We start from the raw sequence: 25,788 nt of genomic DNA, 5'->3' as shown, positions 1-25,788 counted from the left end.
CACGCTTCCGCGGGGAGTTCCGACGGGATCCGGTGCAATTTCCGCTTACGCGAACGCACCGATGCACGCCTCTTTCGAACAATTCGTTCGCATGCGCATCGACCCGCCTCAACGGGTCCTACCTTTCGAGTGCCCGTGAATTCGAGGCCGGGGCCCGGTTGCGAGTTATATTTTTATAAATAAAATTACTTCCAAGGATTATATTACCATAATCACTGAAATGGCTCTTGCTCAAGTGCAGCGGAAACAAAAAAAAAAAAAAAAAAATTAAAAAAAAAAAAAAAGAACGGAAAAAGGGGTGCAACACGAGGACTTCCCAGGAGGTCACCCATCCTAGTACTACTCTCGCCCAAGCACGCTTAACTGCGGAGTTCTGATGGGATCCGGTGCATTAGTGCTGGTATGATCGCACCCGTTCAATCACCGTAACAATTTGATTACATGCGCGTTGCCGCCCAAAAGTAAAAAACCAGAGCATTCCGAAGCTCGTAAATTCGCAACCGAGACCCCTTATTTCGAGCCTTCTTCTTCCCAAATACTGTTTTTCACCCTCCCGGTATTGTCCGATTCACAAAAGAGTCCGCCGGCTGTAAAAGCCAGGTGAACTCGCAACAAAAAAACGACGAAATATTTAAGAAATCCGCGCAACACTTGGAAATCAAGAGGCCATCCACGCCGGGCACGCTTCCGCGGGGAGTTCCGACGGGATCCGGTGCAATTTCCGCTTACGCGAACGCACCGATGCACGCCTCTTTCGAACAATTCGTTCGCATGCGCATCGACCCGCCTCAACGGGTCCTACCTTTCGAGTGCCCGTGAATTCGAGGCCGGGGCCCGGTTGCGAGTTATATTTTTATAAATAAAATTACTTCCAAGGATTATATTACCATAATCACTGAAATGGCTCTTGCTCAAGTGCAGCGGAAACAAAAAAAAAAAAAAAAAAAATTAAAAAAAAAAAAAAAGAACGGAAAAAGGGGTGCAACACGAGGACTTCCCAGGAGGTCACCCATCCTAGTACTACTCTCGCCCAAGCACGCTTAACTGCGGAGTTCTGATGGGATCCGGTGCATTAGTGCTGGTATGATCGCACCCGTTCAATCACCGTAACAATTTGATTACATGCGCGTTGCCGCCCAAAAGTAAAAAACCAGAGCATTCCGAAGCTCGTAAATTCGCAACCGAGACCCCTTATTTCGAGCCTTCTTCTTCCCAAATACTGTTTTTCACCCTCCCGGTATTGTCCGATTCACAAAAGAGTCCGCCGGCTGTAAAAGCCAGGTGAACTCGCAACAAAAAAACGACGAAATATTTAAGAAATCCGCGCAACACTTGGAAATCAAGAGGCCATCCACGCCGGGCACGCTTCCGCGGGGAGTTCCGACGGGATCCGGTGCAATTTCCGCTTACGCGAACGCACCGATGCACGCCTCTTTCGAACAATTCGTTCGCATGCGCATCGACCCGCCTCAACGGGTCCTACCTTTCGAGTGCCCGTGAATTCGAGGCCGGGGCCCGGTTGCGAGTTATATTTTTATAAATAAAATTACTTCCAAGGATTATATTACCATAATCACTGAAATGGCTCTTGCTCAAGTGCAGCGGAAACAAAAAAAAAAAAAAAAAAATTAAAAAAAAAAAAAAAGAACGGAAAAAGGGGTGCAACACGAGGACTTCCCAGGAGGTCACCCATCCTAGTACTACTCTCGCCCAAGCACGCTTAACTGCGGAGTTCTGATGGGATCCGGTGCATTAGTGCTGGTATGATCGCACCCGTTCAATCACCGTAACAATTTGATTACATGCGCGTTGCCGCCCAAAAGTAAAAAACCAGAGCATTCCGAAGCTCGTAAATTCGCAACCGAGACCCCTTATTTCGAGCCTTCTTCTTCCCAAATACTGTTTTTCACCCTCCCGGTATTGTCCGATTCACAAAAGAGTCCGCCGGCTGTAAAAGCCAGGTGAACTCGCAACAAAAAAACGACGAAATATTTAAGAAATCCGCGCAACACTTGGAATCAAGAGGCCATCCACGCCGGGCACGCTTCCGCGGGGAGTTCCGACGGGATCCGGTGCAATTTCCGCTTACGCGAACGCACCGATGCACGCCTCTTTCGAACAATTCGTTCGCATGCGCATCGACCCGCCTCAACGGGTCCTACCTTTCGAGTGCCCGTGAATTCGAGGCCGGGGCCCGGTTGCGAGTTATATTTTTATAAATAAAATTACTTCCAAGGATTATATTACCATAATCACTGAAATGGCTCTTGCTCAAGTGCAGCGGAAACAAAAAAAAAAAAAAAAAAAATTAAAAAAAAAAAAAAAGAACGGAAAAAGGGGTGCAACACGAGGACTTCCCAGGAGGTCACCCATCCTAGTACTACTCTCGCCCAAGCACGCTTAACTGCGGAGTTCTGATGGGATCCGGTGCATTAGTGCTGGTATGATCGCACCCGTTCAATCACCGTAACAATTTGATTACATGCGCGTTGCCGCCCAAAAGTAAAAAACCAGAGCATTCCGAAGCTCGTAAATTCGCAACCGAGACCCCTTATTTCGAGCCTTCTTCTTCCCAAATACTGTTTTTCACCCTCCCGGTATTGTCCGATTCACAAAAGAGTCCGCCGGCTGTAAAAGCCAGGTGAACTCGCAACAAAAAAACGACGAAATATTTAAGAAATCCGCGCAACACTTGGAAATCAAGAGGCCATCCACGCCGGGCACGCTTCCGCGGGGAGTTCCGACGGGATCCGGTGCAATTTCCGCTTACGCGAACGCACCGATGCACGCCTCTTTCGAACAATTCGTTCGCATGCGCATCGACCCGCCTCAACGGGTCCTACCTTTCGAGTGCCCGTGAATTCGAGGCCGGGGCCCGGTTGCGAGTTATATTTTTATAAATAAAATTACTTCCAAGGATTATATTACCATAATCACTGAAATGGCTCTTGCTCAAGTGCAGCGGAAACAAAAAAAAAAAAAAAAAAAATTAAAAAAAAAAAAAAAGAACGGAAAAAGGGGTGCAACACGAGGACTTCCCAGGAGGTCACCCATCCTAGTACTACTCTCGCCCAAGCACGCTTAACTGCGGAGTTCTGATGGGATCCGGTGCATTAGTGCTGGTATGATCGCACCCGTTCAATCACCGTAACAATTTGATTACATGCGCGTTGCCGCCCAAAAGTAAAAAACCAGAGCATTCCGAAGCTCGTAAATTCGCAACCGAGACCCCTTATTTCGAGCCTTCTTCTTCCCAAATACTGTTTTTCACCCTCCCGGTATTGTCCGATTCACAAAAGAGTCCGCCGGCTGTAAAAGCCAGGTGAACTCGCAACAAAAAAACGACGAAATATTTAAGAAATCCGCGCAACACTTGGAAATCAAGAGGCCATCCACGCCGGGCACGCTTCCGCGGGGAGTTCCGACGGGATCCGGTGCAATTTCCGCTTACGCGAACGCACCGATGCACGCCTCTTTCGAACAATTCGTTCGCATGCGCATCGACCCGCCTCAACGGGTCCTACCTTTCGAGTGCCCGTGAATTCGAGGCCGGGGCCCGGTTGCGAGTTATATTTTTATAAATAAAATTACTTCCAAGGATTATATTACCATAATCACTGAAATGGCTCTTGCTCAAGTGCAGCGGAAACAAAAAAAAAAAAAAAAAAATTAAAAAAAAAAAAAAAGAACGGAAAAAGGGGTGCAACACGAGGACTTCCCAGGAGGTCACCCATCCTAGTACTACTCTCGCCCAAGCACGCTTAACTGCGGAGTTCTGATGGGATCCGGTGCATTAGTGCTGGTATGATCGCACCCGTTCAATCACCGTAACAATTTGATTACATGCGCGTTGCCGCCCAAAAGTAAAAAACCAGAGCATTCCGAAGCTCGTAAATTCGCAACCGAGACCCCTTATTTCGAGCCTTCTTCTTCCCAAATACTGTTTTTCACCCTCCCGGTATTGTCCGATTCACAAAAGAGTCCGCCGGCTGTAAAAGCCAGGTGAACTCGCAACAAAAAAACGACGAAATATTTAAGAAATCCGCGCAACACTTGGAAATCAAGAGGCCATCCACGCCGGGCACGCTTCCGCGGGGAGTTCCGACGGGATCCGGTGCAATTTCCGCTTACGCGAACGCACCGATGCACGCCTCTTTCGAACAATTCGTTCGCATGCGCATCGACCCGCCTCAACGGGTCCTACCTTTCGAGTGCCCGTGAATTCGAGGCCGGGGCCCGGTTGCGAGTTATATTTTTATAAATAAAATTACTTCCAAGGATTATATTACCATAATCACTGAAATGGCTCTTGCTCAAGTGCAGCGGAAACAAAAAAAAAAAAAAAAAAATTAAAAAAAAAAAAAAAGAACGGAAAAAGGGGTGCAACACGAGGACTTCCCAGGAGGTCACCCATCCTAGTACTACTCTCGCCCAAGCACGCTTAACTGCGGAGTTCTGATGGGATCCGGTGCATTAGTGCTGGTATGATCGCACCCGTTCAATCACCGTAACAATTTGATTACATGCGCGTTGCCGCCCAAAAGTAAAAAACCAGAGCATTCCGAAGCTCGTAAATTCGCAACCGAGACCCCTTATTTCGAGCCTTCTTCTTCCCAAATACTGTTTTTCACCCTCCCGGTATTGTCCGATTCACAAAAGAGTCCGCCGGCTGTAAAAGCCAGGTGAACTCGCAACAAAAAAACGACGAAATATTTAAGAAATCCGCGCAACACTTGGAAATCAAGAGGCCATCCACGCCGGGCACGCTTCCGCGGGGAGTTCCGACGGGATCCGGTGCAATTTCCGCTTACGCGAACGCACCGATGCACGCCTCTTTCGAACAATTCGTTCGCATGCGCATCGACCCGCCTCAACGGGTCCTACCTTTCGAGTGCCCGTGAATTCGAGGCCGGGGCCCGGTTGCGAGTTATATTTTTATAAATAAAATTACTTCCAAGGATTATATTACCATAATCACTGAAATGGCTCTTGCTCAAGTGCAGCGGAAACAAAAAAAAAAAAAAAAAAATTAAAAAAAAAAAAAAAGAACGGAAAAAGGGGTGCAACACGAGGACTTCCCAGGAGGTCACCCATCCTAGTACTACTCTCGCCCAAGCACGCTTAACTGCGGAGTTCTGATGGGATCCGGTGCATTAGTGCTGGTATGATCGCACCCGTTCAATCACCGTAACAATTTGATTACATGCGCGTTGCCGCCCAAAAGTAAAAAACCAGAGCATTCCGAAGCTCGTAAATTCGCAACCGAGACCCCTTATTTCGAGCCTTCTTCTTCCCAAATACTGTTTTTCACCCTCCCGGTATTGTCCGATTCACAAAAGAGTCCGCCGGCTGTAAAAGCCAGGTGAACTCGCAACAAAAAAACGACGAAATATTTAAGAAATCCGCGCAACACTTGGAAATCAAGAGGCCATCCACGCCGGGCACGCTTCCGCGGGGAGTTCCGACGGGATCCGGTGCAATTTCCGCTTACGCGAACGCACCGATGCACGCCTCTTTCGAACAATTCGTTCGCGATGCGCATCGACCCGCCTCAACGGGTCCTACCTTTCGAGTGCCCGTGAATTCGAGGCCGGGGCCCGGTTGCGAGTTATATTTTTATAAATAAAATTACTTCCAAGGATTATATTACCATAATCACTGAAATGGCTCTTGCTCAAGTGCAGCGGAAACAAAAAAAAAAAAAAAAAAATTAAAAAAAAAAAAAAAGAACGGAAAAAGGGGTGCAACACGAGGACTTCCCAGGAGGTCACCCATCCTAGTACTACTCTCGCCCAAGCACGCTTAACTGCGGAGTTCTGATGGGATCCGGTGCATTAGTGCTGGTATGATCGCACCCGTTCAATCACCGTAACAATTTGATTACATGCGCGTTGCCGCCCAAAAGTAAAAAACCAGAGCATTCCGAAGCTCGTAAATTCGCAACCGAGACCCCTTATTTCGAGCCTTCTTCTTCCCAAATACTGTTTTTCACCCTCCCGGTATTGTCCGATTCACAAAAGAGTCCGCCGGCTGTAAAAGCCAGGTGAACTCGCAACAAAAAAACGACGAAATATTTAAGAAATCCGCGCAACACTTGGAAATCAAGAGGCCATCCACGCCGGGCACGCTTCCGCGGGGAGTTCCGACGGGATCCGGTGCAATTTCCGCTTACGCGAACGCACCGATGCACGCCTCTTTCGAACAATTCGTTCGCATGCGCATCGACCCGCCTCAACGGGTCCTACCTTTCGAGTGCCCGTGAATTCGAGGCCGGGGCCCGGTTGCGAGTTATATTTTTATAAATAAAATTACTTCCAAGGATTATATTACCATAATCACTGAAATGGCTCTTGCTCAAGTGCAGCGGAAACAAAAAAAAAAAAAAAAAAATTAAAAAAAAAAAAAAAGAACGGAAAAAGGGGTGCAACACGAGGACTTCCCAGGAGGTCACCCATCCTAGTACTACTCTCGCCCAAGCACGCTTAACTGCGGAGTTCTGATGGGATCCGGTGCATTAGTGCTGGTATGATCGCACCCGTTCAATCACCGTAACAATTTGATTACATGCGCGTTGCCGCCCAAAAGTAAAAAACCAGAGCATTCCGAAGCTCGTAAATTCGCAACCGAGACCCCTTATTTCGAGCCTTCTTCTTCCCAAATACTGTTTTTCACCCTCCCGGTATTGTCCGATTCACAAAAGAGTCCGCCGGCTGTAAAAGCCAGGTGAACTCGCAACAAAAAAACGACGAAATATTTAAGAAATCCGCGCAACACTTGGAAATCAAGAGGCCATCCACGCCGGGCACGCTTCCGCGGGGAGTTCCGACGGGATCCGGTGCAATTTCCGCTTACGCGAACGCACCGATGCACGCCTCTTTCGAACAATTCGTTCGCATGCGCATCGACCCGCCTCAACGGGTCCTACCTTTCGAGTGCCCGTGAATTCGAGGCCGGGGCCCGGTTGCGAGTTATATTTTTATAAATAAAATTACTTCCAAGGATTATATTACCATAATCACTGAAATGGCTCTTGCTCAAGTGCAGCGGAAACAAAAAAAAAAAAAAAAAAAATTAAAAAAAAAAAAAAAGAACGGAAAAAGGGGTGCAACACGAGGACTTCCCAGGAGGTCACCCATCCTAGTACTACTCTCGCCCAAGCACGCTTAACTGCGGAGTTCTGATGGGATCCGGTGCATTAGTGCTGGTATGATCGCACCCGTTCAATCACCGTAACAATTTGATTACATGCGCGTTGCCGCCCAAAAGTAAAAAACCAGAGCATTCCGAAGCTCGTAAATTCGCAACCGAGACCCCTTATTTCGAGCCTTCTTCTTCCCAAATACTGTTTTTCACCCTCCCGGTATTGTCCGATTCACAAAAGAGTCCGCCGGCTGTAAAAGCCAGGTGAACTCGCAACAAAAAAACGACGAAATATTTAAGAAATCCGCGCAACACTTGGAAATCAAGAGGCCATCCACGCCGGGCACGCTTCCGCGGGGAGTTCCGACGGGATCCGGTGCAATTTCCGCTTACGCGAACGCACCGATGCACGCCTCTTTCGAACAATTCGTTCGCATGCGCATCGACCCGCCTCAACGGGTCCTACCTTTCGAGTGCCCGTGAATTCGAGGCCGGGGCCCGGTTGCGAGTTATATTTTTATAAATAAAATTACTTCCAAGGATTATATTACCATAATCACTGAAATGGCTCTTGCTCAAGTGCAGCGGAAACAAAAAAAAAAAAAAAAAAATTAAAAAAAAAAAAAAAGAACGGAAAAAGGGGTGCAACACGAGGACTTCCCAGGAGGTCACCCATCCTAGTACTACTCTCGCCCAAGCACGCTTAACTGCGGAGTTCTGATGGGATCCGGTGCATTAGTGCTGGTATGATCGCACCCGTTCAATCACCGTAACAATTTGATTACATGCGCGTTGCCGCCCAAAAGTAAAAAACCAGAGCATTCCGAAGCTCGTAAATTCGCAACCGAGACCCCTTATTTCGAGCCTTCTTCTTCCCAAATACTGTTTTTCACCCTCCCGGTATTGTCCGATTCACAAAAGAGTCCGCCGGCTGTAAAAGCCAGGTGAACTCGCAACAAAAAAACGACGAAATATTTAAGAAATCCGCGCAACACTTGGAAATCAAGAGGCCATCCACGCCGGGCACGCTTCCGCGGGGAGTTCCGACGGGATCCGGTGCAATTTCCGCTTACGCGAACGCACCGATGCACGCCTCTTTCGAACAATTCGTTCGCATGCGCATCGACCCGCCTCAACGGGTCCTACCTTTCGAGTGCCCGTGAATTCGAGGCCGGGGCCCGGTTGCGAGTTATATTTTTATAAATAAAATTACTTCCAAGGATTATATTACCATAATCACTGAAATGGCTCTTGCTCAAGTGCAGCGGAAACAAAAAAAAAAAAAAAAAAATTAAAAAAAAAAAAAAAGAACGGAAAAAGGGGTGCAACACGAGGACTTCCCAGGAGGTCACCCATCCTAGTACTACTCTCGCCCAAGCACGCTTAACTGCGGAGTTCTGATGGGATCCGGTGCATTAGTGCTGGTATGATCGCACCCGTTCAATCACCGTAACAATTTGATTACATGCGCGTTGCCGCCCAAAAGTAAAAAACCAGAGCATTCCGAAGCTCGTAAATTCGCAACCGAGACCCCTTATTTCGAGCCTTCTTCTTCCCAAATACTGTTTTTCACCCTCCCGGTATTGTCCGATTCACAAAAGAGTCCGCCGGCTGTAAAAGCCAGGTGAACTCGCAACAAAAAAACGACGAAATATTTAAGAAATCCGCGCAACACTTGGAAATCAAGAGGCCATCCACGCCGGGCACGCTTCCGCGGGGAGTTCCGACGGGATCCGGTGCAATTTCCGCTTACGCGAACGCACCGATGCACGCCTCTTTCGAACAATTCGTTCGCATGCGCATCGACCCGCCTCAACGGGTCCTACCTTTCGAGTGCCCGTGAATTCGAGGCCGGGGCCCGGTTGCGAGTTATATTTTTATAAATAAAATTACTTCCAAGGATTATATTACCATAATCACTGAAATGGCTCTTGCTCAAGTGCAGCGGAAACAAAAAAAAAAAAAAAAAAATTAAAAAAAAAAAAAAAGAACGGAAAAAGGGGTGCAACACGAGGACTTCCCAGGAGGTCACCCATCCTAGTACTACTCTCGCCCAAGCACGCTTAACTGCGGAGTTCTGATGGGATCCGGTGCATTAGTGCTGGTATGATCGCACCCGTTCAATCACCGTAACAATTTGATTACATGCGCGTTGCCGCCCAAAAGTAAAAAACCAGAGCATTCCGAAGCTCGTAAATTCGCAACCGAGACCCCTTATTTCGAGCCTTCTTCTTCCCAAATACTGTTTTTCACCCTCCCGGTATTGTCCGATTCACAAAAGAGTCCGCCGGCTGTAAAAGCCAGGTGAACTCGCAACAAAAAAACGACGAAATATTTAAGAAATCCGCGCAACACTTGGAAATCAAGAGGCCATCCACGCCGGGCACGCTTCCGCGGGGAGTTCCGACGGGATCCGGTGCAATTTCCGCTTACGCGAACGCACCGATGCACGCCTCTTTCGAACAATTCGTTCGCATGCGCATCGACCCGCCTCAACGGGTCCTACCTTTCGAGTGCCCGTGAATTCGAGGCCGGGGCCCGGTTGCGAGTTATATTTTTATAAATAAAATTACTTCCAAGGATTATATTACCATAATCACTGAAATGGCTCTTGCTCAAGTGCAGCGGAAACAAAAAAAAAAAAAAAAAAATTAAAAAAAAAAAAAAAGAACGGAAAAAGGGGTGCAACACGAGGACTTCCCAGGAGGTCACCCATCCTAGTACTACTCTCGCCCAAGCACGCTTAACTGCGGAGTTCTGATGGGATCCGGTGCATTAGTGCTGGTATGATCGCACCCGTTCAATCACCGTAACAATTTGATTACATGCGCGTTGCCGCCCAAAAGTAAAAAACCAGAGCATTCCGAAGCTCGTAAATTCGCAACCGAGACCCCTTATTTCGAGCCTTCTTCTTCCCAAATACTGTTTTTCACCCTCCCGGTATTGTCCGATTCACAAAAGAGTCCGCCGGCTGTAAAAGCCAGGTGAACTCGCAACAAAAAAACGACGAAATATTTAAGAAATCCGCGCAACACTTGGAAATCAAGAGGCCATCCACGCCGGGCACGCTTCCGCGGGGAGTTCCGACGGGATCCGGTGCAATTTCCGCTTACGCGAACGCACCGATGCACGCCTCTTTCGAACAATTCGTTCGCATGCGCATCGACCCGCCTCAACGGGTCCTACCTTTCGAGTGCCCGTGAATTCGAGGCCGGGGCCCGGTTGCGAGTTATATTTTTATAAATAAAATTACTTCCAAGGATTATATTACCATAATCACTGAAATGGCTCTTGCTCAAGTGCAGCGGAAACAAAAAAAAAAAAAAAAAAATTAAAAAAAAAAAAAAAGAACGGAAAAAGGGGTGCAACACGAGGACTTCCCAGGAGGTCACCCATCCTAGTACTACTCTCGCCCAAGCACGCTTAACTGCGGAGTTCTGATGGGATCCGGTGCATTAGTGCTGGTATGATCGCACCCGTTCAATCACCGTAACAATTTGATTACATGCGCGTTGCCGCCCAAAAGTAAAAAACCAGAGCATTCCGAAGCTCGTAAATTCGCAACCGAGACCCCTTATTTCGAGCCTTCTTCTTCCCAAATACTGTTTTTCACCCTCCCGGTATTGTCCGATTCACAAAAGAGTCCGCCGGCTGTAAAAGCCAGGTGAACTCGCAACAAAAAAACGACGAAATATTTAAGAAATCCGCGCAACACTTGGAAATCAAGAGGCCATCCACGCCGGGCACGCTTCCGCGGGGAGTTCCGACGGGATCCGGTGCAATTTCCGCTTACGCGAACGCACCGATGCACGCCTCTTTCGAACAATTCGTTCGCATGCGCATCGACCCGCCTCAACGGGTCCTACCTTTCGAGTGCCCGTGAATTCGAGGCCGGGGCCCGGTTGCGAGTTATATTTTTATAAATAAAATTACTTCCAAGGATTATATTACCATAATCACTGAAATGGCTCTTGCTCAAGTGCAGCGGAAACAAAAAAAAAAAAAAAAAAATTAAAAAAAAAAAAAAAGAACGGAAAAAGGGGTGCAACACGAGGACTTCCCAGGAGGTCACCCATCCTAGTACTACTCTCGCCCAAGCACGCTTAACTGCGGAGTTCTGATGGGATCCGGTGCATTAGTGCTGGTATGATCGCACCCGTTCAATCACCGTAACAATTTGATTACATGCGCGTTGCCGCCCAAAAGTAAAAAACCAGAGCATTCCGAAGCTCGTAAATTCGCAACCGAGACCCCTTATTTCGAGCCTTCTTCTTCCCAAATACTGTTTTTCACCCTCCCGGTATTGTCCGATTCACAAAAGAGTCCGCCGGCTGTAAAAGCCAGGTGAACTCGCAACAAAAAAACGACGAAATATTTAAGAAATCCGCGCAACACTTGGAAATCAAGAGGCCATCCACGCCGGGCACGCTTCCGCGGGGAGTTCCGACGGGATCCGGTGCAATTTCCGCTTACGCGAACGCACCGATGCACGCCTCTTTCGAACAATTCGTTCGCATGCGCATCGACCCGCCTCAACGGGTCCTACCTTTCGAGTGCCCGTGAATTCGAGGCCGGGGCCCGGTTGCGAGTTATATTTTTATAAATAAAATTACTTCCAAGGATTATATTACCATAATCACTGAAATGGCTCTTGCTCAAGTGCAGCGGAAACAAAAAAAAAAAAAAAAAAATTAAAAAAAAAAAAAAAGAACGGAAAAAGGGGTGCAACACGAGGACTTCCCAGGAGGTCACCCATCCTAGTACTACTCTCGCCCAAGCACGCTTAACTGCGGAGTTCTGATGGGATCCGGTGCATTAGTGCTGGTATGATCGCACCCGTTCAATCACCGTAACAATTTGATTACATGCGCGTTGCCGCCCAAAAGTAAAAAACCAGAGCATTCCGAAGCTCGTAAATTCGCAACCGAGACCCCTTATTTCGAGCCTTCTTCTTCCCAAATACTGTTTTTCACCCTCCCGGTATTGTCCGATTCACAAAAGAGTCCGCCGGCTGTAAAAGCCAGGTGAACTCGCAACAAAAAAACGACGAAATATTTAAGAAATCCGCGCAACACTTGGAAATCAAGAGGCCATCCACGCCGGGCACGCTTCCGCGGGGAGTTCCGACGGGATCCGGTGCAATTTCCGCTTACGCGAACGCACCGATGCACGCCTCTTTCGAACAATTCGTTCGCATGCGCATCGACCCGCCTCAACGGGTCCTACCTTTCGAGTGCCCGTGAATTCGAGGCCGGGGCCCGGTTGCGAGTTATAATTTTATAAATAAAATTACTTCCAAGGATTATATTACCATAATCACTGAAATGGCTCTTGCTCAAGTGCAGCGGAAACAAAAAAAAAAAAAAAAAATTAAAAAAAAAAAAAAAGAACGGAAAAAGGGGTGCAACACGAGGACTTCCCAGGAGGTCACCCATCCTAGTACTACTCTCGCCCAAGCACGCTTAACTGCGGAGTTCTGATGGGATCCGGTGCATTAGTGCTGGTATGATCGCACCCGTTCAATCACCGTAACAATTTGATTACATGCGCGTTGCCGCCCAAAAGTAAAAATCCAGAGCATTCCGAAGCTCGTAAATTCGCAACCGAGACCCCTTATTTCGAGCCTTCTTCTTCCCAAATACTGTTTTTCACCCTCCTGGTATTGTCCGATTCACAAAAGAGTCCGATTCACAAAAGAACTCGCAACAAAAAAACGACGAAATATTTAAGAAATCCGCGCAACACTTGGAAATCAAGAGGCCATCCACGCCGGGCACGCTTCCGCGGGGAGTTCCGACGGGATCCGGTGCAATTTCCGCTTACGCGAACGCACCGATGCACGCCTCTTTCGAACAATTCGTTCGCATGCGCATCGACCCGCCTCAACGGGTCCTACCTTTCGAGTGCCCGTGAATTCGAGGCCGGGGCCCGGTTGCGAGTTATAATTTTATAAATAAAATTACTTCCAAGGATTATATTACCATAATCACTGAAATGGCTCTTGCTCAAGTGCAGCGGAAACAAAAAAAAAAAAAAAATTAAAAAAAAAAAAAAAGAACGGAAAAAGGGGTGAAACACGAGGACTTCCCAGGAGGTCACCCATCCTAGTACTACTCTCGCCCAAGCACGCTTAACTGCGGAGTTCTGATGGGATCCGGTGCATTAGTGCTGGTATGATCGCACCCGTTCAATCACCGTAACAATTTGATTACATGCGCGTTGCCGCCCAAAAGTAAAAATCCAGAGCATTCCGAAGCTCGTAAATTCGCAACCGAGACCCCTTATTTCGAGCCTTCTTCTTCCCAAATACTGTTTTTCACCCTCCTGGTATTGTCCGATTCACAAAAGAGTCCGATTCACAAAAGAACTCGCAACAAAAAAACGACGAAATATTTAAGAAATCCGCGCAACACTTGGAAATCAAGAGGCCATCCACGCCGGGCACGCTTCCGCGGGGAGTTCCGACGGGATCCGGTGCAATTTCCGCTTACGCGAACGCACCGATGCACGCCTCTTTCGAACAATTCGTTCGCATGCGCATCGACCCGCCTCAACGGGTCCTACCTTTCGAGTGCCCGTGAATTCGAGGCCGGGGCCCGGTTGCGAGTTATATTTTTATAAATAAAATTACTTCCAAGGATTATATTACCATAATCACTGAAATGGCTCTTGCTCAAGTGCAGCGGAAACAAAAAAAAAAAAAAAAAATTAAAAAAAAAAAAAAAGAACGGAAAAAGGGGTGCAACACGAGGACTTCCCAGGAGGTCACCCATCCTAGTACTACTCTCGCCCAAGCACGCTTAACTGCGGAGTTCTGATGGGATCCGGTGCATTAGTGCTGGTATGATCGCACCCGTTCAATCACCGTAACAATTTGATTACATGCGCGTTGCCGCCCAAAAGTAAAAAACCAGAGCATTCCGAAGCTCGTAAATTCGCAACCGAGACCCCTTATTTCGAGCCTTCTTCTTCCCAAATACTGTTTTTCACCCTCCCGGTATTGTCCGATTCACAAAAGAGTCCGCCGGCTGTAAAAGCCAGGTGAACTCGCAACAAAAAAACGACGAAATATTTAAGAAATCCGCGCAACACTTGGAAATCAAGAGGCCATCCACGCCGGGCACGCTTCCGCGGGGAGTTCCGACGGGATCCGGTGCAATTTCCGCTTACGCGAACGCACCGATGCACGCCTCTTTCGAACAATTCGTTCGCATGCGCATCGACCCGCCTCAACGGGTCCTACCTTTCGAGTGCCCGTGAATTCGAGGCCGGGGCCCGGTTGCGAGTTATAATTTTATAAATAAAATTACTTCCAAGGATTATATTACCATAATCACTGAAATGGCTCTTGCTCAAGTGCAGCGGAAACAAAAAAAAAAAAAAAAAATTAAAAAAAAAAAAAAAGAACGGAAAAAGGGGTGCAACACGAGGACTTCCCAGGAGGTCACCCATCCTAGTACTACTCTCGCCCAAGCACGCTTAACTGCGGAGTTCTGATGGGATCCGGTGCATTAGTGCTGGTATGATCGCACCCGTTCAATCACCGTAACAATTTGATTACATGCGCGTTGCCGCCCAAAAGTAAAAATCCAGAGCATTCCGAAGCTCGTAAATTCGCAACCGAGACCCCTTATTTCGAGCCTTCTTCTTCCCAAATACTGTTTTTCACCCTCCTGGTATTGTCCGATTCACAAAAGAGTCCGATTCACAAAAGAACTCGCAACAAAAAAACGACGAAATATTTAAGAAATCCGCGCAACACTTGGAAATCAAGAGGCCATCCACGCCGGGCACGCTTCCGCGGGGAGTTCCGACGGGATCCGGTGCAATTTCCGCTTACGCGAACGCACCGATGCACGCCTCTTTCGAACAATTCGTTCGCATGCGCATCGACCCGCCTCAACGGGTCCTACCTTTCGAGTGCCCGTGAATTCGAGGCCGGGGCCCGGTTGCGAGTTATAATTTTATAAATAAAATTACTTCCAAGGATTATATTACCATAATCACTGAAATGGCTCTTGCTCAAGTGCAGCGGAAACAAAAAAAAAAAAAAATTAAAAAAAAAAAAAAAGAACGGAAAAAGGGGTGAAACACGAGGACTTCCCAGGAGGTCACCCATCCTAGTACTACTCTCGCCCAAGCACGCTTAACTGCGGAGTTCTGATGGGATCCGGTGCATTAGTGCTGGTATGATCGCACCCGTTCAATCACCGTAACAATTTGATTACATGCGCGTTGCCGCCCAAAAGTAAAAATCCAGAGCATTCCGAAGCTCGTAAATTCGCAACCGAGACCCCTTATTTCGAGCCTTCTTCTTCCCAAATACTGTTTTTCACCCTCCTGGTATTGTCCGATTCACAAAAGAGTCCGATTCACAAAAGAACTCGCAACAAAAAAACGACGAAATATTTAAGAAATCCGCGCAACACTTGGAAATCAAGAGGCCATCCACGCCGGGCACGCTTCCGCGGGGAGTTCCGACGGGATCCGGTGCAATTTCCGCTTACGCGAACGCACCGATGCACGCCTCTTTCGAACAATTCGTTCGCATGCGCATCGACCCGCCTCAACGGGTCCTACCTTTCGAGTGCCCGTGAATTCGAGGCCGGGGCCCGGTTGCGAGTTATAATTTTATAAATAAAATTACTTCCAAGGATTATATTACCATAATCACTGAAATGGCTCTTGCTCAAGTGCAGCGGAAACAAAAAAAAAAAAAAATTAAAAAAAAAAAAAAAGAACGGAAAAAGGGGTGAAACACGAGGACTTCCCAGGAGGTCACCCATCCTAGTACTACTCTCGCCCAAGCACGCTTAACTGCGGAGTTCTGATGGGATCCGGTGCATTAGTGCTGGTATGATCGCACCCGTTCAATCACCGTAACAATTTGATTACATGCGCGTTGCCGCCCAAAAGTAAAAAACCAGAGCATTCCGAAGCTCGTAAATTCGCAACCGAGACCCCTTATTTCGAGCCTTCTTCTTCCCAAATACTGTTTTTCACCCTCCTGGTATTGTCCGATTCACAAAAGAGTCCGATTCACAAAAGAACTCGCAACAAAAAAACGACGAAATATTTAAGAAATCCGCGCAACACTTGGAAATCAAGAGGCCATCCACGCCGGGCACGCTTCCGCGGGGAGTTCCGACGGGATCCGGTGCAATTTCCGCTTACGCGAACGCACCGATGCACGCCTCTTTCGAACAATTCGTTCGCATGCGCATCGACCCGCCTCAACGGGTCCTACCTTTCGAGTGCCCGTGAATTCGAGGCCGGGGCCCGGTTGCGAGTTATAATTTTATAAATAAAATTACTTCCAAGGATTATATTACCATAATCACTGAAATGGCTCTTGCTCAAGTGCAGCGGAAACAAAAAAAAAAAAATTAAAAAAAAAAAAAAAGAACGGAAAAAGGGGTGCAACACGAGGACTTCCCAGGAGGTCACCCATCCTAGTACTACTCTCGCCCAAGCACGCTTAACTGCGGAGTTCTGATGGGATCCGGTGCATTAGTGCTGGTATGATCGCACCCGTTCAATCACCGTAACAATTTGATTACATGCGCGTTGCCGCCCAAAAGTAAAAAACCAGAGCATTCCGAAGCTCGTAAATTCGCAACCGAGACCCCTTATTTCGAGCCTTCTTCTTCCCAAATACTGTTTTTCACCCTCCTGGTATTGTCCGATTCACAAAAGAGTCCGATTCACAAAAGAACTCGCAACAAAAAAACGACGAAATATTTAAGAAATCCGCGCAACACTTGGAAATCAAGAGGCCATCCACGCCGGGCACGCTTCCGCGGGGAGTTCCGACGGGATCCGGTGCAATTTCCGCTTACGCGAACGCACCGATGCACGCCTCTTTCGAACAATTCGTTCGCATGCGCATCGACCCGCCTCAACGGGTCCTACCTTTCGAGTGCCCGTGAATTCGAGGCCGGGGCCCGGTTGCGAGTTATAATTTTATAAATAAAATTACTTCCAAGGATTATATTACCATAATCACTGAAATGGCTCTTGCTCAAGTGCAGCGGAAACAAAAAAAAAAAAAAATTAAAAAAAAAAAAAAAGAACGGAAAAAGGGGTGCAACACGAGGACTTCCCAGGAGGTCACCCATCCTAGTACTACTCTCGCCCAAGCACGCTTAACTGCGGAGTTCTGATGGGATCCGGTGCATTAGTGCTGGTATGATCGCACCCGTTCAATCACCGTAACAATTTGATTACATGCGCGTTGCCGCCCAAAAGTAAAAAACCAGAGCATTCCGAAGCTCGTAAATTCGCAACCGAGACCCCTTATTTCGAGCCTTCTTCTTCCCAAATACTGTTTTTCACCCTCCCGGTATTGTCCGATTCACAAAAGAGTCCGCCGGCTGTAAAAGCCAGGTGAACTCGCAACAAAAAAACGACGAAATATTTAAGAAATCCGCGCAACACTTGGAAATCAAGAGGCCATCCACGCCGGGCACGCTTCCGCGGGGAGTTCCGACGGGATCCGGTGCAATTTCCGCTTACGCGAACGCACCGATGCACGCCTCTTTCGAACAATTCGTTCGCATGCGCATCGACCCGCCTCAACGGGTCCTACCTTTCGAGTGCCCGTGAATTCGAGGCCGGGGCCCGGTTGCGAGTTATATTTTTATAAATAAAATTACTTCCAAGGATTATATTACCATAATCACTGAAATGGCTCTTGCTCAAGTGCAGCGGAAACAAAAAAAAAAAAAAAAAATTAAAAAAAAAAAAAAAGAACGGAAAAAGGGGTGCAACACGAGGACTTCCCAGGAGGTCACCCATCCTAGTACTACTCTCGCCCAAGCACGCTTAACTGCGGAGTTCTGATGGGATCCGGTGCATTAGTGCTGGTATGATCGCACCCGTTCAATCACCGTAACAATTTGATTACATGCGCGTTGCCGCCCAAAAGTAAAAAACCAGAGCATTCCGAAGCTCGTAAATTCGCAACCGAGACCCCTTATTTCGAGCCTTCTTCTTCCCAAATACTGTTTTTCACCCTCCCGGTATTGTCCGATTCACAAAAGAGTCCGCCGGCTGTAAAAGCCAGGTGAACTCGCAACAAAAAAACGACGAAATATTTAAGAAATCCGCGCAACACTTGGAAATCAAGAGGCCATCCACGCCGGGCACGCTTCCGCGGGGAGTTCCGACGGGATCCGGTGCAATTTCCGCTTACGCGAACGCACCGATGCACGCCTCTTTCGAACAATTCGTTCGCATGCGCATCGACCCGCCTCAACGGGTCCTACCTTTCGAGTGCCCGTGAATTCGAGGCCGGGGCCCGGTTGCGAGTTATATTTTTATAAATAAAATTACTTCCAAGGATTATATTACCATAATCACTGAAATGGCTCTTGCTCAAGTGCAGCGGAAACAAAAAAAAAAAAAAAAAATTAAAAAAAAAAAAAAAAGAACGGAAAAAGGGGTGCAACACGAGGACTTCCCAGGAGGTCACCCATCCTAGTACTACTCTCGCCCAAGCACGCTTAACTGCGGAGTTCTGATGGGATCCGGTGCATTAGTGCTGGTATGATCGCACCCGTTCTATCACCGTAACAATTTGATTACATGCGCGTTGCCGCCCAAAAGTAAAAAACCAGAGCATTCCGAAGCTCGTAAATTCGCAACCGAGACCCCTTATTTCGAGCCTTCTTCTTCCCAAATACTGTTTTTCACCCTCCCGGTATTGTCCGATTCACAAAAGAGTCCGCCGGCTGTAAAAGCCAGGTGAACTCGCAACAAAAAAACGACGAAATATTTAAGAAATCCGCGCAACACTTGGAAATCAAGAGGCCATCCACGCCGGGCACGCTTCCGCGGGGAGTTCCGACGGGATCCGGTGCAATTTCCGCTTACGCGAACGCACCGATGCACGCCTCTTTCGAACAATTCGTTCGCATGCGCATCGACCCGCCTCAACGGGTCCTACCTTTCGAGTGCCCGTGAATTCGAGGCCGGGGCCCGGTTGCGAGTTATATTTTTATAAATAAAATTACTTCCAAGGATTATATTACCATAATCACTGAAATGGCTCTTGCTCAAGTGCAGCGGAAACAAAAAAAAAAAAAAAAAAATTAAAAAAAAAAAAAAAAGAACGGAAAAAGGGGTGCAACACGAGGACTTCCCAGGAGGTCACCCATCCTAGTACTACTCTCGCCCAAGCACGCTTAACTGCGGAGTTCTGATGGGATCCGGTGCATTAGTGCTGGTATGATCGCACCCGTTCAATCACCGTAACAATTTGATTACATGCGCGTTGCCGCCCAAAAGTAAAAAACCAGAGCATTCCGAAGCTCGTAAATTCGCAACCGAGACCCCTTATTTCGAGCCTTCTTCTTCCCAAATACTGTTTTTCACCCTCCCGGTATTGTCCGATTCACAAAAGAGTCCGCCGGCTGTAAAAGCCAGGTGAACTCGCAACAAAAAAACGACGAAATATTTAAGAAATCCGCGCAACACTTGGAAATCAAGAGGCCATCCACGCCGGGCACGCTTCCGCGGGGAGTTCCGACGGGATCCGGTGCAATTTCCGCTTACGCGAACGCACCGATGCACGCCTCTTTCGAACAATTCGTTCGCATGCGCATCGACCCGCCTCAACGGGTCCTACCTTTCGAGTGCCCGTGAATTCGAGGCCGGGGCCCGGTTGCGAGTTATATTTTTATAAATAAAATTACTTCCAAGGATTATATTACCATAATCACTGAAATGGCTCTTGCTCAAGTGCAGCGGAAACAAAAAAAAAAAAAAAAAAATTAAAAAAAAAAAAAAAAGAACGGAAAAAGGGGTGCAACACGAGGACTTCCCAGGAGGTCACCCATCCTAGTACTACTCTCGCCCAAGCACGCTTAACTGCGGAGTTCTGATGGGATCCGGTGCATTAGTGCTGGTATGATCGCACCCGTTCTATCACCGTAACAATTTGATTACATGCGCGTTGCCGCCCAAAAGTAAAAAACCAGAGCATTCCGAAGCTCGTAAATTCGCAACCGAGACCCCTTATTTCGAGCCTTCTTCTTCCCAAATACTGTTTTTCACCCTCCCGGTATTGTCCGATTCACAAAAGAGTCCGCCGGCTGTAAAAGCCAGGTGAACTCGCAACAAAAAAACGACGAAATATTTAAGAAATCCGCGCAACACTTGGAAATCAAGAGGCCATCCACGCCGGGCACGCTTCCGCGGGGAGTTCCGACGGGATCCGGTGCAATTTCCGCTTACGCGAACGCACCGATGCACGCCTCTTTCGAACAATTCGTTCGCATGCGCATCGACCCGCCTCAACGGGTCCTACCTTTCGAGTGCCCGTGAATTCGAGGCCGGGGCCCGGTTGCGAGTTATATTTTTATAAATAAAATTACTTCCAAGGATTATATTACCATAATCACTGAAATGGCTCTTGCTCAAGTGCAGCGGAAACAAAAAAAAAAAAAAAAAAATTAAAAAAAAAAAAAAAAGAACGGAAAAAGGGGTGCAACACGAGGACTTCCCAGGAGGTCACCCATCCTAGTACTACTCTCGCCCAAGCACGCTTAACTGCGGAGTTCTGATGGGATCCGGTGCATTAGTGCTGGTATGATCGCACCCGTTCAATCACCGTAACAATTTGATTACATGCGCGTTGCCGCCCAAAAGTAAAAAACCAGAGCATTCCGAAGCTCGTAAATTCGCAACCGAGACCCCTTATTTCGAGCCTTCTTCTTCCCAAATACTGTTTTTCACCCTCCCGGTATTGTCCGATTCACAAAAGAGTCCGCCGGCTGTAAAAGCCAGGTGAACTCGCAACAAAAAAACGACGAAATATTTAAGAAATCCGCGCAACACTTGGAAATCAAGAGGCCATCCACGCCGGGCACGCTTCCGCGGGGAGTTCCGACGGGATCCGGTGCAATTTCCGCTTACGCGAACGCACCGATGCACGCCTCTTTCGAACAATTCGTTCGCATGCGCATCGACCCGCCTCAACGGGTCCTACCTTTCGAGTGCCCGTGAATTCGAGGCCGGGGCCCGGTTGCGAGTTATATTTTTATAAATAAAATTACTTCCAAGGATTATATTACCATAATCACTGAAATGGCTCTTGCTCAAGTGCAGCGGAAACAAAAAAAAAAAAAAAAAAAATTAAAAAAAAAAAAAAAGAACGGAAAAAGGGGTGCAACACGAGGACTTCCCAGGAGGTCACCCATCCTAGTACTACTCTCGCCCAAGCACGCTTAACTGCGGAGTTCTGATGGGATCCGGTGCATTAGTGCTGGTATGATCGCACCCGTTCAATCACCGTAACAATTTGATTACATGCGCGTTGCCGCCCAAAAGTAAAAAACCAGAGCATTCCGAAGCTCGTAAATTCGCAACCGAGACCCCTTATTTCGAGCCTTCTTCTTCCCAAATACTGTTTTTCACCCTCCCGGTATTGTCCGATTCACAAAAGAGTCCGCCGGCTGTAAAAGCCAGGTGAACTCGCAACAAAAAAACGACGAAATATTTAAGAAATCCGCGCAACACTTGGAAATCAAGAGGCCATCCACGCCGGGCACGCTTCCGCGGGGAGTTCCGACGGGATCCGGTGCAATTTCCGCTTACGCGAACGCACCGATGCACGCCTCTTTCGAACAATTCGTTCGCATGCGCATCGACCCGCCTCAACGGGTCCTACCTTTCGAGTGCCCGTGAATTCGAGGCCGGGGCCCGGTTGCGAGTTATATTTTTATAAATAAAATTACTTCCAAGGATTATATTACCATAATCACTGAAATGGCTCTTGCTCAAGTGCAGCGGAAACAAAAAAAAAAAAAAAAAAATTAAAAAAAAAAAAAAAGAACGGAAAAAGGGGTGCAACACGAGGACTTCCCAGGAGGTCACCCATCCTAGTACTACTCTCGCCCAAGCACGCTTAACTGCGGAGTTCTGATGGGATCCGGTGCATTAGTGCTGGTATGATCGCACCCGTTCAATCACCGTAACAATTTGATTACATGCGCGTTGCCGCCCAAAAGTAAAAAACCAGAGCATTCCGAAGCTCGTAAATTCGCAACCGAGACCCCTTATTTCGAGCCTTCTTCTTCCCAAATACTGTTTTTCACCCTCCCGGTATTGTCCGATTCACAAAAGAGTCCGCCGGCTGTAAAAGCCAGGTGAACTCGCAACAAAAAAACGACGAAATATTTAAGAAATCCGCGCAACACTTGGAAATCAAGAGGCCATCCACGCCGGGCACGCTTCCGCGGGGAGTTCCGACGGGATCCGGTGCAATTTCCGCTTACGCGAACGCACCGATGCACGCCTCTTTCGAACAATTCGTTCGCATGCGCATCGACCCGCCTCAACGGGTCCTACCTTTCGAGTGCCCGTGAATTCGAGGCCGGGGCCCGGTTGCGAGTTATATTTTTATAAATAAAATTACTTCCAAGGATTATATTACCATAATCACTGAAATGGCTCTTGCTCAAGTGCAGCGGAAACAAAAAAAAAAAAAAAAAAATTAAAAAAAAAAAAAAAGAACGGAAAAAGGGGTGCAACACGAGGACTTCCCAGGAGGTCACCCATCCTAGTACTACTCTCGCCCAAGCACGCTTAACTGCGGAGTTCTGATGGGATCCGGTGCATTAGTGCTGGTATGATCGCACCCGTTCAATCACCGTAACAATTTGATTACATGCGCGTTGCCGCCCAAAAGTAAAAAACCAGAGCATTCCGAAGCTCGTAAATTCGCAACCGAGACCCCTTATTTCGAGCCTTCTTCTTCCCAAATACTGTTTTTCACCCTCCCGGTATTGTCCGATTCACAAAAGAGTCCGCCGGCTGTAAAAGCCAGGTGAACTCGCAACAAAAAAACGACGAAATATTTAAGAAATCCGCGCAACACTTGGAAATCAAGAGGCCATCCACGCCGGGCACGCTTCCGCGGGGAGTTCCGACGGGATCCGGTGCAATTTCCGCTTACGCGAACGCACCGATGCACGCCTCTTTCGAACAATTCGTTCGCATGCGCATCGACCCGCCTCAACGGGTCCTACCTTTCGAGTGCCCGTGAATTCGAGGCCGGGGCCCGGTTGCGAGTTATATTTTTATAAATAAAATTACTTCCAAGGATTATATTACCATAATCACTGAAATGGCTCTTGCTCAAGTGCAGCGGAAACAAAAAAAAAAAAAAAAAAAATTAAAAAAAAAAAAAAAGAACGGAAAAAGGGGTGCAACACGAGGACTTCCCAGGAGGTCACCCATCCTAGTACTACTCTCGCCCAAGCACGCTTAACTGCGGAGTTCTGATGGGATCCGGTGCATTAGTGCTGGTATGATCGCACCCGTTCAATCACCGTAACAATTTGATTACATGCGCGTTGCCGCCCAAAAGTAAAAAACCAGAGCATTCCGAAGCTCGTAAATTCGCAACCGAGACCCCTTATTTCGAGCCTTCTTCTTCCCAAATACTGTTTTTCACCCTCCCGGTATTGTCCGATTCACAAAAGAGTCCGCCGGCTGTAAAAGCCAGGTGAACTCGCAACAAAAAAACGACGAAATATTTAAGAAATCCGCGCAACACTTGGAAATCAAGAGGCCATCCACGCCGGGCACGCTTCCGCGGGGAGTTCCGACGGGATCCGGTGCAATTTCCGCTTACGCGAACGCACCGATGCACGCCTCTTTCGAACAATTCGTTCGCATGCGCATCGACCCGCCTCAACGGGTCCTACCTTTCGAGTGCCCGTGAATTCGAGGCCGGGGCCCGGTTGCGAGTTATATTTTTATAAATAAAATTACTTCCAAGGATTATATTACCATAATCACTGAAATGGCTCTTGCTCAAGTGCAGCGGAAACAAAAAAAAAAAAAAAAAAAATTAAAAAAAAAAAAAAAGAACGGAAAAAGGGGTGCAACACGAGGACTTCCCAGGAGGTCACCCATCCTAGTACTACTCTCGCCCAAGCACGCTTAACTGCGGAGTTCTGATGGGATCCGGTGCATTAGTGCTGGTATGATCGCACCCGTTCAATCACCGTAACAATTTGATTACATGCGCGTTGCCGCCCAAAAGTAAAAAACCAGAGCATTCCGAAGCTCGTAAATTCGCAACCGAGACCCCTTATTTCGAGCCTTCTTCTTCCCAAATACTGTTTTTCACCCTCCCGGTATTGTCCGATTCACAAAAGAGTCCGCCGGCTGTAAAAGCCAGGTGAACTCGCAACAAAAAAACGACGAAATATTTAAGAAATCCGCGCAACACTTGGAAATCAAGAGGCCATCCACGCCGGGCACGCTTCCGCGGGGAGTTCCGACGGGATCCGGTGCAATTTCCGCTTACGCGAACGCACCGATGCACGCCTCTTTCGAACAATTCGTTCGCATGCGCATCGACCCGCCTCAACGGGTCCTACCTTTCGAGTGCCCGTGAATTCGAGGCCGGGGCCCGGTTGCGAGTTATATTTTTATAAATAAAATTACTTCCAAGGATTATATTACCATAATCACTGAAATGGCTCTTGCTCAAGTGCAGCGGAAACAAAAAAAAAAAAAAAAAAATTAAAAAAAAAAAAAAAGAACGGAAAAAGGGGTGCAACACGAGGACTTCCCAGGAGGTCACCCATCCTAGTACTACTCTCGCCCAAGCACGCTTAACTGCGGAGTTCTGATGGGATCCGGTGCATTAGTGCTGGTATGATCGCACCCGTTCAATCACCGTAACAATTTGATTACATGCGCGTTGCCGCCCAAAAGTAAAAAACCAGAGCATTCCGAAGCTCGTAAATTCGCAACCGAGACCCCTTATTTCGAGCCTTCTTCTTCCCAAATACTGTTTTTCACCCTCCCGGTATTGTCCGATTCACAAAAGAGTCCGCCGGCTGTAAAAGCCAGGTGAACTCGCAACAAAAAAACGACGAAATATTTAAGAAATCCGCGCAACACTTGGAAATCAAGAGGCCATCCACGCCGGGCACGCTTCCGCGGGGAGTTCCGACGGGATCCGGTGCAATTTCCGCTTACGCGAACGCACCGATGCACGCCTCTTTCGAACAATTCGTTCGCATGCGCATCGACCCGCCTCAACGGGTCCTACCTTTCGAGTGCCCGTGAATTCGAGGCCGGGGCCCGGTTGCGAGTTATATTTTTATAAATAAAATTACTTCCAAGGATTATATTACCATAATCACTGAAATGGCTCTTGCTCAAGTGCAGCGGAAACAAAAAAAAAAAAAAAAAAAATTAAAAAAAAAAAAAAAGAACGGAAAAAGGGGTGCAACACGAGGACTTCCCAGGAGGTCACCCATCCTAGTACTACTCTCGCCCAAGCACGCTTAACTGCGGAGTTCTGATGGGATCCGGTGCATTAGTGCTGGTATGATCGCACCCGTTCAATCACCGTAACAATTTGATTACATGCGCGTTGCCGCCCAAAAGTAAAAAACCAGAGCATTCCGAAGCTCGTAAATTCGCAACCGAGACCCCTTATTTCGAGCCTTCTTCTTCCCAAATACTGTTTTTCACCCTCCCGGTATTGTCCGATTCACAAAAGAGTCCGCCGGCTGTAAAAGCCAGGTGAACTCGCAACAAAAAAACGACGAAATATTTAAGAAATCCGCGCAACACTTGGAAATCAAGAGGCCATCCACGCCGGGCACGCTTCCGCGGGGA

General features: G+C 47.7%; 38 non-coding genes across 38 annotated transcripts; all 38 read right to left on the bottom strand.

Annotated features, from left to right (window-relative positions):
- Positions 1 to 295: 295 nt before the first annotated feature.
- LOC130812099 (5S ribosomal RNA) lies at positions 296 to 414 on the bottom strand. The gene has a single exon (XR_009041702.1). It is a non-coding gene; the product is annotated as a 5S ribosomal RNA (ribosomal RNA).
- Positions 415 to 976: 562 nt separating this feature from the next.
- LOC130812097 (5S ribosomal RNA) lies at positions 977 to 1,095 on the bottom strand. Its single transcript, XR_009041700.1, has one exon. It is a non-coding gene; the product is annotated as a 5S ribosomal RNA (ribosomal RNA).
- Positions 1,096 to 1,656: 561 nt separating this feature from the next.
- Positions 1,657 to 1,775, bottom strand: LOC130812096 (5S ribosomal RNA). Its single transcript, XR_009041699.1, has one exon. It is a non-coding gene; the product is annotated as a 5S ribosomal RNA (ribosomal RNA).
- Positions 1,776 to 2,336: 561 nt separating this feature from the next.
- Positions 2,337 to 2,455, bottom strand: LOC130812094 (5S ribosomal RNA). The gene has a single exon (XR_009041698.1). It is a non-coding gene; the product is annotated as a 5S ribosomal RNA (ribosomal RNA).
- Positions 2,456 to 3,017: 562 nt separating this feature from the next.
- On the bottom strand, positions 3,018 to 3,136 carry LOC130812093 (5S ribosomal RNA). The gene has a single exon (XR_009041697.1). It is a non-coding gene; the product is annotated as a 5S ribosomal RNA (ribosomal RNA).
- A 561-nt stretch (positions 3,137 to 3,697) lies between these two features.
- On the bottom strand, positions 3,698 to 3,816 carry LOC130812092 (5S ribosomal RNA). Its single transcript, XR_009041696.1, has one exon. It is a non-coding gene; the product is annotated as a 5S ribosomal RNA (ribosomal RNA).
- A 561-nt stretch (positions 3,817 to 4,377) lies between these two features.
- On the bottom strand, positions 4,378 to 4,496 carry LOC130812091 (5S ribosomal RNA). The gene has a single exon (XR_009041695.1). It is a non-coding gene; the product is annotated as a 5S ribosomal RNA (ribosomal RNA).
- Positions 4,497 to 5,057: 561 nt separating this feature from the next.
- LOC130812090 (5S ribosomal RNA) lies at positions 5,058 to 5,176 on the bottom strand. Its single transcript, XR_009041694.1, has one exon. It is a non-coding gene; the product is annotated as a 5S ribosomal RNA (ribosomal RNA).
- Positions 5,177 to 5,738: 562 nt separating this feature from the next.
- LOC130812089 (5S ribosomal RNA) lies at positions 5,739 to 5,857 on the bottom strand. The gene has a single exon (XR_009041693.1). It is a non-coding gene; the product is annotated as a 5S ribosomal RNA (ribosomal RNA).
- Positions 5,858 to 6,418: 561 nt separating this feature from the next.
- On the bottom strand, positions 6,419 to 6,537 carry LOC130812088 (5S ribosomal RNA). Its single transcript, XR_009041692.1, has one exon. It is a non-coding gene; the product is annotated as a 5S ribosomal RNA (ribosomal RNA).
- Positions 6,538 to 7,099: 562 nt separating this feature from the next.
- LOC130812087 (5S ribosomal RNA) lies at positions 7,100 to 7,218 on the bottom strand. The gene has a single exon (XR_009041691.1). It is a non-coding gene; the product is annotated as a 5S ribosomal RNA (ribosomal RNA).
- Positions 7,219 to 7,779: 561 nt separating this feature from the next.
- LOC130812085 (5S ribosomal RNA) lies at positions 7,780 to 7,898 on the bottom strand. Its single transcript, XR_009041689.1, has one exon. It is a non-coding gene; the product is annotated as a 5S ribosomal RNA (ribosomal RNA).
- A 561-nt stretch (positions 7,899 to 8,459) lies between these two features.
- Positions 8,460 to 8,578, bottom strand: LOC130812084 (5S ribosomal RNA). The gene has a single exon (XR_009041688.1). It is a non-coding gene; the product is annotated as a 5S ribosomal RNA (ribosomal RNA).
- Positions 8,579 to 9,139: 561 nt separating this feature from the next.
- On the bottom strand, positions 9,140 to 9,258 carry LOC130812083 (5S ribosomal RNA). Its single transcript, XR_009041687.1, has one exon. It is a non-coding gene; the product is annotated as a 5S ribosomal RNA (ribosomal RNA).
- A 561-nt stretch (positions 9,259 to 9,819) lies between these two features.
- On the bottom strand, positions 9,820 to 9,938 carry LOC130812082 (5S ribosomal RNA). Its single transcript, XR_009041686.1, has one exon. It is a non-coding gene; the product is annotated as a 5S ribosomal RNA (ribosomal RNA).
- A 561-nt stretch (positions 9,939 to 10,499) lies between these two features.
- On the bottom strand, positions 10,500 to 10,618 carry LOC130812081 (5S ribosomal RNA). Its single transcript, XR_009041685.1, has one exon. It is a non-coding gene; the product is annotated as a 5S ribosomal RNA (ribosomal RNA).
- Positions 10,619 to 11,179: 561 nt separating this feature from the next.
- LOC130812080 (5S ribosomal RNA) lies at positions 11,180 to 11,298 on the bottom strand. Its single transcript, XR_009041684.1, has one exon. It is a non-coding gene; the product is annotated as a 5S ribosomal RNA (ribosomal RNA).
- A 561-nt stretch (positions 11,299 to 11,859) lies between these two features.
- LOC130812078 (5S ribosomal RNA) lies at positions 11,860 to 11,978 on the bottom strand. Its single transcript, XR_009041683.1, has one exon. It is a non-coding gene; the product is annotated as a 5S ribosomal RNA (ribosomal RNA).
- A 560-nt stretch (positions 11,979 to 12,538) lies between these two features.
- Positions 12,539 to 12,657, bottom strand: LOC130812077 (5S ribosomal RNA). Its single transcript, XR_009041682.1, has one exon. It is a non-coding gene; the product is annotated as a 5S ribosomal RNA (ribosomal RNA).
- A 549-nt stretch (positions 12,658 to 13,206) lies between these two features.
- Positions 13,207 to 13,325, bottom strand: LOC130811844 (5S ribosomal RNA). Its single transcript, XR_009041464.1, has one exon. It is a non-coding gene; the product is annotated as a 5S ribosomal RNA (ribosomal RNA).
- A 551-nt stretch (positions 13,326 to 13,876) lies between these two features.
- Positions 13,877 to 13,995, bottom strand: LOC130812076 (5S ribosomal RNA). The gene has a single exon (XR_009041681.1). It is a non-coding gene; the product is annotated as a 5S ribosomal RNA (ribosomal RNA).
- A 560-nt stretch (positions 13,996 to 14,555) lies between these two features.
- On the bottom strand, positions 14,556 to 14,674 carry LOC130812075 (5S ribosomal RNA). Its single transcript, XR_009041680.1, has one exon. It is a non-coding gene; the product is annotated as a 5S ribosomal RNA (ribosomal RNA).
- Positions 14,675 to 15,222: 548 nt separating this feature from the next.
- On the bottom strand, positions 15,223 to 15,341 carry LOC130811843 (5S ribosomal RNA). The gene has a single exon (XR_009041463.1). It is a non-coding gene; the product is annotated as a 5S ribosomal RNA (ribosomal RNA).
- Positions 15,342 to 15,889: 548 nt separating this feature from the next.
- LOC130811841 (5S ribosomal RNA) lies at positions 15,890 to 16,008 on the bottom strand. Its single transcript, XR_009041461.1, has one exon. It is a non-coding gene; the product is annotated as a 5S ribosomal RNA (ribosomal RNA).
- A 546-nt stretch (positions 16,009 to 16,554) lies between these two features.
- On the bottom strand, positions 16,555 to 16,673 carry LOC130812073 (5S ribosomal RNA). Its single transcript, XR_009041678.1, has one exon. It is a non-coding gene; the product is annotated as a 5S ribosomal RNA (ribosomal RNA).
- A 548-nt stretch (positions 16,674 to 17,221) lies between these two features.
- On the bottom strand, positions 17,222 to 17,340 carry LOC130812072 (5S ribosomal RNA). Its single transcript, XR_009041677.1, has one exon. It is a non-coding gene; the product is annotated as a 5S ribosomal RNA (ribosomal RNA).
- Positions 17,341 to 17,900: 560 nt separating this feature from the next.
- LOC130812071 (5S ribosomal RNA) lies at positions 17,901 to 18,019 on the bottom strand. Its single transcript, XR_009041676.1, has one exon. It is a non-coding gene; the product is annotated as a 5S ribosomal RNA (ribosomal RNA).
- A 561-nt stretch (positions 18,020 to 18,580) lies between these two features.
- LOC130812070 (5S ribosomal RNA) lies at positions 18,581 to 18,699 on the bottom strand. The gene has a single exon (XR_009041675.1). It is a non-coding gene; the product is annotated as a 5S ribosomal RNA (ribosomal RNA).
- Positions 18,700 to 19,261: 562 nt separating this feature from the next.
- Positions 19,262 to 19,380, bottom strand: LOC130812069 (5S ribosomal RNA). Its single transcript, XR_009041674.1, has one exon. It is a non-coding gene; the product is annotated as a 5S ribosomal RNA (ribosomal RNA).
- A 562-nt stretch (positions 19,381 to 19,942) lies between these two features.
- LOC130812067 (5S ribosomal RNA) lies at positions 19,943 to 20,061 on the bottom strand. Its single transcript, XR_009041672.1, has one exon. It is a non-coding gene; the product is annotated as a 5S ribosomal RNA (ribosomal RNA).
- Positions 20,062 to 20,623: 562 nt separating this feature from the next.
- On the bottom strand, positions 20,624 to 20,742 carry LOC130812066 (5S ribosomal RNA). Its single transcript, XR_009041671.1, has one exon. It is a non-coding gene; the product is annotated as a 5S ribosomal RNA (ribosomal RNA).
- Positions 20,743 to 21,304: 562 nt separating this feature from the next.
- Positions 21,305 to 21,423, bottom strand: LOC130812065 (5S ribosomal RNA). The gene has a single exon (XR_009041670.1). It is a non-coding gene; the product is annotated as a 5S ribosomal RNA (ribosomal RNA).
- Positions 21,424 to 21,984: 561 nt separating this feature from the next.
- On the bottom strand, positions 21,985 to 22,103 carry LOC130812064 (5S ribosomal RNA). Its single transcript, XR_009041669.1, has one exon. It is a non-coding gene; the product is annotated as a 5S ribosomal RNA (ribosomal RNA).
- Positions 22,104 to 22,664: 561 nt separating this feature from the next.
- Positions 22,665 to 22,783, bottom strand: LOC130812063 (5S ribosomal RNA). The gene has a single exon (XR_009041668.1). It is a non-coding gene; the product is annotated as a 5S ribosomal RNA (ribosomal RNA).
- Positions 22,784 to 23,345: 562 nt separating this feature from the next.
- LOC130812061 (5S ribosomal RNA) lies at positions 23,346 to 23,464 on the bottom strand. The gene has a single exon (XR_009041666.1). It is a non-coding gene; the product is annotated as a 5S ribosomal RNA (ribosomal RNA).
- A 562-nt stretch (positions 23,465 to 24,026) lies between these two features.
- On the bottom strand, positions 24,027 to 24,145 carry LOC130812060 (5S ribosomal RNA). Its single transcript, XR_009041665.1, has one exon. It is a non-coding gene; the product is annotated as a 5S ribosomal RNA (ribosomal RNA).
- A 561-nt stretch (positions 24,146 to 24,706) lies between these two features.
- Positions 24,707 to 24,825, bottom strand: LOC130812059 (5S ribosomal RNA). The gene has a single exon (XR_009041664.1). It is a non-coding gene; the product is annotated as a 5S ribosomal RNA (ribosomal RNA).
- Positions 24,826 to 25,387: 562 nt separating this feature from the next.
- Positions 25,388 to 25,506, bottom strand: LOC130812058 (5S ribosomal RNA). Its single transcript, XR_009041663.1, has one exon. It is a non-coding gene; the product is annotated as a 5S ribosomal RNA (ribosomal RNA).
- Between the last annotated feature and the right edge of the window lie 282 nt (positions 25,507 to 25,788).

Source organism: Amaranthus tricolor, chromosome 4 (genome assembly GCF_026212465.1).
Source record: "Amaranthus tricolor cultivar Red isolate AtriRed21 chromosome 4, ASM2621246v1, whole genome shotgun sequence".
Lineage (NCBI taxonomy): Eukaryota > Viridiplantae > Streptophyta > Magnoliopsida > Caryophyllales > Amaranthaceae > Amaranthus > Amaranthus tricolor.
Note: the sequence above shows the minus strand (reverse complement) of the source record. Positions and strands in the feature narration are given on the sequence as shown.